Source organism: Eptatretus burgeri, chromosome 8 (assembly GCF_056783735.1).
Source record: "Eptatretus burgeri isolate ZD-2024b chromosome 8, Ebu_testis_v1, whole genome shotgun sequence".
In the NCBI taxonomy this organism is placed as follows: domain Eukaryota; kingdom Metazoa; phylum Chordata; class Myxini; order Myxiniformes; family Myxinidae; genus Eptatretus; species Eptatretus burgeri.
This window is the reverse complement of record NC_140968.1, coordinates 73,208,694-73,216,991: the sequence shown is the minus strand read 5'-3', so window position 1 is coordinate 73,216,991 and position 8,298 is coordinate 73,208,694.

The following is an 8,298-nucleotide window of genomic DNA, read 5'->3' as shown; positions in this document are numbered from 1 at the left end:
GTATATGAGGATATGATTGGTAATATTGATATATATGATGCAAGTAATTATAAGTCAGGTGATGTGTTGTTTTCATCAACAAATAAAAAGGCTATTGGTAAGTTGAAAAATGAATTGGGTGGGAAGGTCATGAGTGAATTTATAGGATTGAGATCAAAGTCTTAAGCTTTTACCTATATTGATAATAATAACATTGAAAGGTGTGATCGGAAGCTAAAGGGAATAAAGAAAAATATAATCAAGGAAACTATAAACTTTAAACATTATTACAACTGTTTAACCTTAAAGAAGGAAGAGTACAGAAAAATGAATACAATAAGAAGTTATAAACATCAATTGTATACAGAAGAGATAAATAAGAAAGCATTCGGAGCTTTTGATGATAAAAGATATATTTTCGAGAATGGAATCGATAGTCTCCCTTGTGTTTATAAGTATAAGTGTTAAGATATTGGGTTGGGAATTTTAACAGGCTACCGCCATCTTTTTACTGATTTATAAATGATAGAACCAAGCAATAACCAAACCAAAGAATGGAGATGTAATCAGCCTTGGTATTTAAATGGGAAACATAAAGAATGTGAGAAATCTATATTAATATTTCGGCACGCCCCTTTCTTTGTTCCACCATCAGATTTTTGTTACTGCATGAAATGAAACAAGATTTGGCACATATACTAATGATATTATTGTCTTCCTTAAGAGGCCCCTCAAAATTCGTTTTGATGCATTTTCACAAACTCCAACCGATTGCATTCAAATTCGGTACGATTATGGCTTTTGGTCCAACTTAGGTCATTGGCTTTAAATTTTTCCATAACACTTCCGATATTCAAAAAAAAATCGATAAATCGATATCCCTTATGGGATTTTCCATTCAAATCCACTCAAGTTTAAGGCCTACGGGGGACGCAAATTTCCACTTTGCCCCGGGCACTGTTTACCTTCGCTACGCCAAGCTGTTAGGGTTTGGGTTAGTGTTAGGGTTAGCTACCCTAACACTAACCCTAACAGCTAACCGTAACCCTAACAGCTAACCCTAACCCCAACCGCTAACCCCAACCGCAACCCTAACCGCTAACTCCTAACCGCTAACCCCTAACCGCTAACAGCTATTCAGGAAATTTGCAAGAAAGCCCGGGCGTTGCCCGAGCAACGCCGGGCTTTACTACTAGTATCAAATAAGTCTTATTGAAGAAATAACTGGGGTAAGAGTAGATAAAACAAATAAGCAAATAAATTTAATTACAAATAAGTTGGAGGATGTAAAGAAAAAAAAATCCCTGATGGATTGAAAACTTTGATCGTTATCAATTGAACAATGGAAAAACAATTTACTGCATTCTCAAAATGATATGTGGCTCAGGAGGTGGCGAAATAAGAGCATTGAGAGAAGTTTATCATTTCATTTATGCTCAACAAAGATACTTAAACCAAGAACTAAGTTCCAAAGTCATCTTTGTGAATATACTCGATGGAAATGAATGTTATAAGAAAATTAAGTTATTCCCCAAAGTAGAACATGGACAAATATTCATTGGTTCATTCTTTGAGTGGAATTAAAATATGAAGGGAAAGAAGTGCTTTAATCCGGAAGTCAGTTTTGCATTTGTTTGCATGGGATGGGGAGGAAATCGGTCTCCTATTTTGGGCTTTTGGGGCTTGAGTCAGTTTCAATTTCACATTTGCTTGTATGGGAGGAGGAGGAAATCAGTCTCCTATTTTGGGCTTGAGTCAGAAAGTTTTTCCCTTTTCCCCCATTCAGTTGAATGGCTGCTTCAGAAACCCCATTAATCCTCTACTAATGTTCCTTACAGAGTCCATAACTATTCCTTACAGTCCATTACTATGTTCCTTTCAGCCAAAGTCCATAACTATGGTTCTTACAATGTTCCTTACAGACAGATTCCATAGGAATGTTCCTTACAGAATCCATAACTATGTTCCTTACAGAGTCCATTACAATGTTCCTTATGAACAGATTCCATGACAATGTTTTTCAGTGTTCCTTACAAAGTCCACAACTATGTTCCTTCCAGATAAAGTCCATAACAATGTTCCTTTCAGAAAAAAGTCCATAATAATATTCCTCAATGTTCCTTACAGAGTCCATACCTATTGTCCTTATGGGTAGATTTCATAATTATGTTCCTTATAGACAGATTCCATAACAATGTTTTTTTAATGTTCCCTACAAAGTCCACAACTATATTCCTTACAGATAAAGTCCATAACAATGTTCCTTTCAGAAAAAGTCCATAATAATCTTCCTCAATGTTCCTTACAGAGTCCATACCTATGGTCCTTATGGACAGATTTCATAATTATGTTCCTTACAAAGTCCATAACTATGTTCCTTACAGACAATGTCCATAACAATGTTCCTTAGAAACAGAGTCCATAATGTACCTCAGTGTTCCTTCCAAACAGAGTCCATTACAATGTTCCTCAATGTTCTTTTCAGAGTCCAAAACAATGTTCCTTTCAGACAAAGCCTTGAAACAAAATACAAACAAACACACTCACACATACAGACTCGATATCACTGTGAAGCACTTCACTGGTGATTATAACAATATAATGTTGCGGACTCGGGGTTTGAGGCTCGCTACGAGGGAAAGCACAACATAGGTTCTTAACCAGGGGTATGAAACCTCCAATCTGGGGGTACAAGACACACCACACCAAAATAAATTTCAATTCCAAAATAAGGATGTAACAGTATTTAAGGAAAAAAAGAAGGGTTAAAATGTTTTTGTTAAAAAATTACAAGGGTTTGGGATTTTTTCAATAATTCTATTTTAATAAATTCAATTATAAGCAATATTATATCGTAAAAAGATATGAATGAGAGCTTGCGGCAACACAAAAAAAATGACGTATTCTTTTCTGAAGTAATAACCATAAGTGTAGCTACAGAGTGCATAAGTGTAGCTGAAGTGAAAGAACATTTTAATTTTGTCTTTTTTATGTCTTTATATATCGAATCAAATCTGACTTACCATGTCCAAGAAACGCGAGTGGAATAATGACTACGTTCGTTACGGTTTCACCTGTCTGATGGAAAAAAGATGGAACTCAGCGACCGCAGTGCATACTGTGCAACACGGTATTTACAAATGCAAATCTCAAACCTTCAAGACTTAATGAGCATTTCAACATTCGGCATGGAGGTACAAATTCTGGGCATGACTTAAACAGCTTAAAGATCAAGTGGGAACGATTTCATTGTGGCATTACCCTGCCAATGCAAGGATTCATGCCGATTGAGAAGCCATTGTTGCAAGCATCATATCAAGTTGCTTTCTTGTGTGCCAAAAAAAAGGCCTCATGCAATTGCTGAAGAACTGGGAAAATATTGTGCATGAGAAATGGCAAAAGTAGTGTTGGGGACCGAGACACAAAAGAAACTTCAACAGGCACCCTTGTCAAACGACATTATCCATCATTCCAGGATTGGTGACATGAATAGAGATATCTTGCAGCAGGTGATCACAGATATCAAAGCTAGCCCTGTCAAAGTGAGTCTTCAGTTAGATGAGTCAACTGATGTCAGTTTTTGTTGTCAGTTGTTGGTATTTGTGCGATACATGAAGGAGAAAGAAGTGATGAAAGAATTCCTGTCTTGTGAATTACTGACAACAACCACAAAAGCAATCGATGCGTTCAATCTCATGAAAGATTTCTTCTTGAAGCATGGGATGATTCTCAACGTGTGTGGGTCACTTTGCACTGATGGAGCTCCCGCCATGCTAGAAAACAAATCAGGCTTTGCTACCCTTGTGAAGAAGGAGATGCCTCATGTCACTGTCATGCACTGTGTTGCATCTTCATGCACTTGCCACAAAGATGCTGCCAGAACACCTGAATAATGTTTTGTCAATTGCTGTGCATGCAGTAAATTTTATCAGAGGATGAACCCTGAACCACCATCCCTTCAAAGTTTTTTGTGAAGAAATTGAAGCTGAACATAGTGTTCTTCTTTTCCACATGGAAGTGACAATGCTTTCCCGTGGCCAGGTGCTTACTTGTGTCTTCAAACTGCATGAATAAATCAAGCAGTTTCTTTGAAAGCAAGACAGTGACATTGCTGACCACTTTGAAAATAGGAAGTTCATTTTGTCCCTGGCATACCTGGCATATATACTCACACACCTCAACGATTTGAACACCTGCATACAAGGAACGGGGATGAACATGATCACTGCCAGGGAAAAGGTGTCTGCCTTCACCCAAAAACTTCCAATTTGGATGAAGCACATTGAGAATGGAAATTTTGCAAACTTTCCTACACTTGATGAGGCTGCTAATGCAGAAAAAGAACGATCCATCATGACTGAAGTGAAAGAACATTTGCAGGTGTGGATTTAGTCCTTCCAAGGATACTTTCACTATGGAGAGGTTTCTATTGCACAGAGATGGAGACGGGATCCATTTCTTTTCAACCTGGATTCCATGAATGATAGTGATATAATGAAAGATGATCGTGTTGAGCTGAAGGAGAATGAAAAAAATCTGAATAGAGTCTGAATCAATGCAGCGAGACATCTTCTTGTGTGCACAACTCAAAACATTCCCACAATTAGCAGAGAGAGCTCTGGAGATTCTCGTGCCATTTGCGACCACCTATTTGTGCGAGACAGGTTTTTCAACAATCCTACACATCAAAACAAAGGCAAGGAACCGTTTGGATGCAAGTGACGACATGCATATGGCTATTATAAAGAAAGAACCTCGTTTCAGCATCATCATTGATGAAAAACAACAACAAAAGAGCCACGAGGAATGTGTCTGTGTAGTGTTGTATGTTTTTCTACAAAAGTTATTATTGTACTGTATCCTATTTCAACAAAGTGACTTTTCAGCAAATACTATGCATTGTGATACTTGTCTCCATAAATGTGGTATTTTTTTGTTCAAATAAAGAAACTTTATTAATCTATTATTGTAGTATTAAGTCATTTTTGACAGGGGTTATGGGAAAATATGAAAACTTAAGGGGTATGGGCACTTTAAAAGGTTAAGAACCACTGCTTTAGAACCACCGGTCCTGAGGCCGCCGGGCACGGATAACTCCGTGCACCAGCAGGTTGCTCGGCAACCATGAATGCCAATTGGCTTGGCCAATCCAGACAGTGTTACATTACTTCTCGTGATATCTTACCTGTGGATGGTTGCTCAATTAGAGTCACATGCCCTCGATGTGTACTTGCGTTAAACTTATCGTATCATGTGCAGCTGAGCATAGCAGTCAAATATGCACCGGATAATAAACAGATTGTTGGGATAGAACTTCCTGGCTAAGCTAATGTGTGGACCATGTTGGACCAATGAAGGAAAAGACAAAGTGGGCTGGGTACATTTATAACAAGCGATTTGTTATACAGCTCGGCGAGGAAAATTATGTGACACAGTAATGGGTTTATTCATAAAATGTACAGCAGGGGAAAGCAAGGAATTTGTGGTTGCAGCAAAAGAAAATGCAATAATTCATGAGACAGTGCAGTGTTACCTCAATATTAACTTCAACAATCTTACTTACGATACACGTTACAGGTACCATATATATATCTATCTCTCTCTCTCTCTCTCTCTCTCTCTCTCTCTCTCTCTCTCTCTCTCTCTCTCTCTCTCTCTTTCTCTCTCTCTCTCTCTCTCTCTCTCTCTCTCTCTCTCTCTCTCTCTCTCTCTCTCTCTCTCTCTCTCTCACACTCACACTCACACTCACACTCACACTCACACTCACACTCACACTCACACTCACACTCACACTCACACTCACACTCACACTCACACACACACACTAGAGTTAGCCCAGAGAGAAGAGAAGCAGTTGAGGTATAGGCGACCTCGTTGTACCTGGTGCGGTTGATGGACCTACGGAACCCAATCGCTGAAAAGAAGGTGGAGGAGAGAAGAAGACTGGGGGTTTTTATGATGTGTGAGTGGGAGGTGAAAAATTTTAGCACAGCGTGATGCAAGTCGAAGGTGTGAAAGGTGCAAATTGGTAATGCTCTTTTAGTGGACGAGGCACCGATGGAGAAAAGATGTGCGAGAGAAAGCTTGACGGGGACGTGAGAAAGTCTGTAAGTGGTAATGCATATCGGCTGAGGAATGCAGTCGAAGCCGAGTGCCGTTGACCCAGGGATGACCCGGCACATCATGGTAACTGCTCGCTCTGCCCGCTCACCTCGCTCTGTTGCGCAGCCCCCTCATCTTGGATGATGCTCAGCTCGGTGAGGGCTTGAAAGAGACTCCGTTTGTAGGTTGGACGAAAGAGAGCCTAGCTCTTTTATAGTCTGGAGTGGAGGAGGAGCCAGAAAGAGGATCAAAAGACCCTGTAAGCATTTGAGCTCCCCCATTGGTACATAGCCATCACCCTGCGCTGTAGCCAAGCCTCACCGGGCTCCAAGGCCGTAAATGGCCTCAGATTCTTCTAAGCCTGGCCACGTGAGACAGCTCTGCAATTAACATTGGCCAAGGGTTTTTGCGAATGCTCTCCGGCCATGAACGTGTGCTGAACTCCGCTCGAGTGTTGTCATGTAGCAGAACACCGGAGTTACCCGGACGTCATTGAACAAACCCCAGCACACATTTGCGCTTTTCATACAACAACCAATTCCCCGGCTCACAATGCCTTTCGTTCCCCCGGCATCCTCAGAGACTGGTGAGCATCCAGGGAGCTAACTGTGGTTGGGCTGGTTTGTATTTGTTGTTGTGAGGTAAAGGAAGTGCTGTGCCATTTGTTGTGAAGGTGTTGAAACGTTGGGAGTGGTTGAGGTGATTGTAGTGAGGAGACTGAGCAGAGATTGTTGTGGGGATTTTTATAAGGCGTTTGTAGTGATCATGGTGTGCATTGTAGCATTGTGGTGAATGTGGTGAGGGTCTGAGGTGAGACATCAGTTGGTTTAAGGCACACCGTTTGAACAGGGAAATAGCACGCATATGCAAATGAGCTGGGTTGCTGTGCTGCATGATGCTCCTCAAGTAACCTGATCTGGGGTGTGTGCTTGCGTGCTTGATGTGTGAAATAAAAGGAAGTAAAGAGATGAAAGAATATGGGATTGAAGACCGAACTAAAAGCCCTATGCAATGCATCTTGTCCCATTTACCCACTAGACATATGGAAGGACTCAGTAAACGAATACGAACAAGATAACTGTCTCAAAATCGCCATATGTTGGGTGCCATTGCTGTGGAGAAGTCCTGGCTTTGCAGAATGCAGCAATACATCAAATGATAAATTAAACACATCAGCATAAACACAAACAGAATTGGAGACTCTGATCAGGCAAACACTACAGAGTGAAAACTTCACTGCCAAGAGCCAAACAATAATAAAACTAGAGGGGGAGCACTCGGTAGAGTGCAAAATCTCCGCCGCCAATACTGCTGGGTCACTTAAGTGAACCTGATATCCGATTCATTGTAGGTCAAAACGGATCAGACTCTACTGAACCACAATTGAATAAACTAAACTAGATCGACACGCATGTAGAAATGCCCAAGAAAAATCGAAATTTTTTTGAAAAAAAAGGTGCAAAATTTTCCAAGTTTTTTTTTCCTCCAACTTTTTTTTTTTTTTTTGGTTGGAAATCACTTAAAACATGTAGAAATGTAAAAACAAAAATTCAAATATTTTTTCAAAATGGCCGCCATAGCGGTCATATTGGACTTTGGACCAAGTCCAAAATCTAATGGCATGATCCTTGGACCATACCTAATCCCCCCACCAAGTTTCGTCGAAATCCGTCAAGGAGTTTTTCCGCAATACTGTTCACAAACAAACAAACAAACAGACAGGGGTGAAAACAGTAACCTCCGTCCATCTTTGATGGCGGAGGTTAAATAGAGGGGGAGCACTCGGTAGAGTGCAAAACCTCTGCCGCCAATACTGCAAGGTCACTCAGGTGAACCTGATATCCTATTCATTCAATTTGACGTCAACAGTGCTCACAGAGTTATAGTTTGCAACTTTCCCTTTTACATACTCAATTCATTCGTCATAACTTGATTCCTTGAGACAGAAATTGACTTTACGTGGGTATATCCACCTGAAGTTCCAAAATCAGCCGCAATTATAATTTTGGCATGTTTTTTTTGTTGGAAATCACTTAAAACATGCAGAAATGCAAAAAAAAAATCGAAATTTTGTTGAAAAAAAAGTTGCAAAATTTTTTTTTTCTCTAACAATTTTTTTTTGGGGTGGGGGGGGGGGGGGTTGGAAATCACTTAAAACATGTAGAAATGCAAAAAAAAAAAAAATTCAAATATAATTTTCAAAATGGCCACCATAGC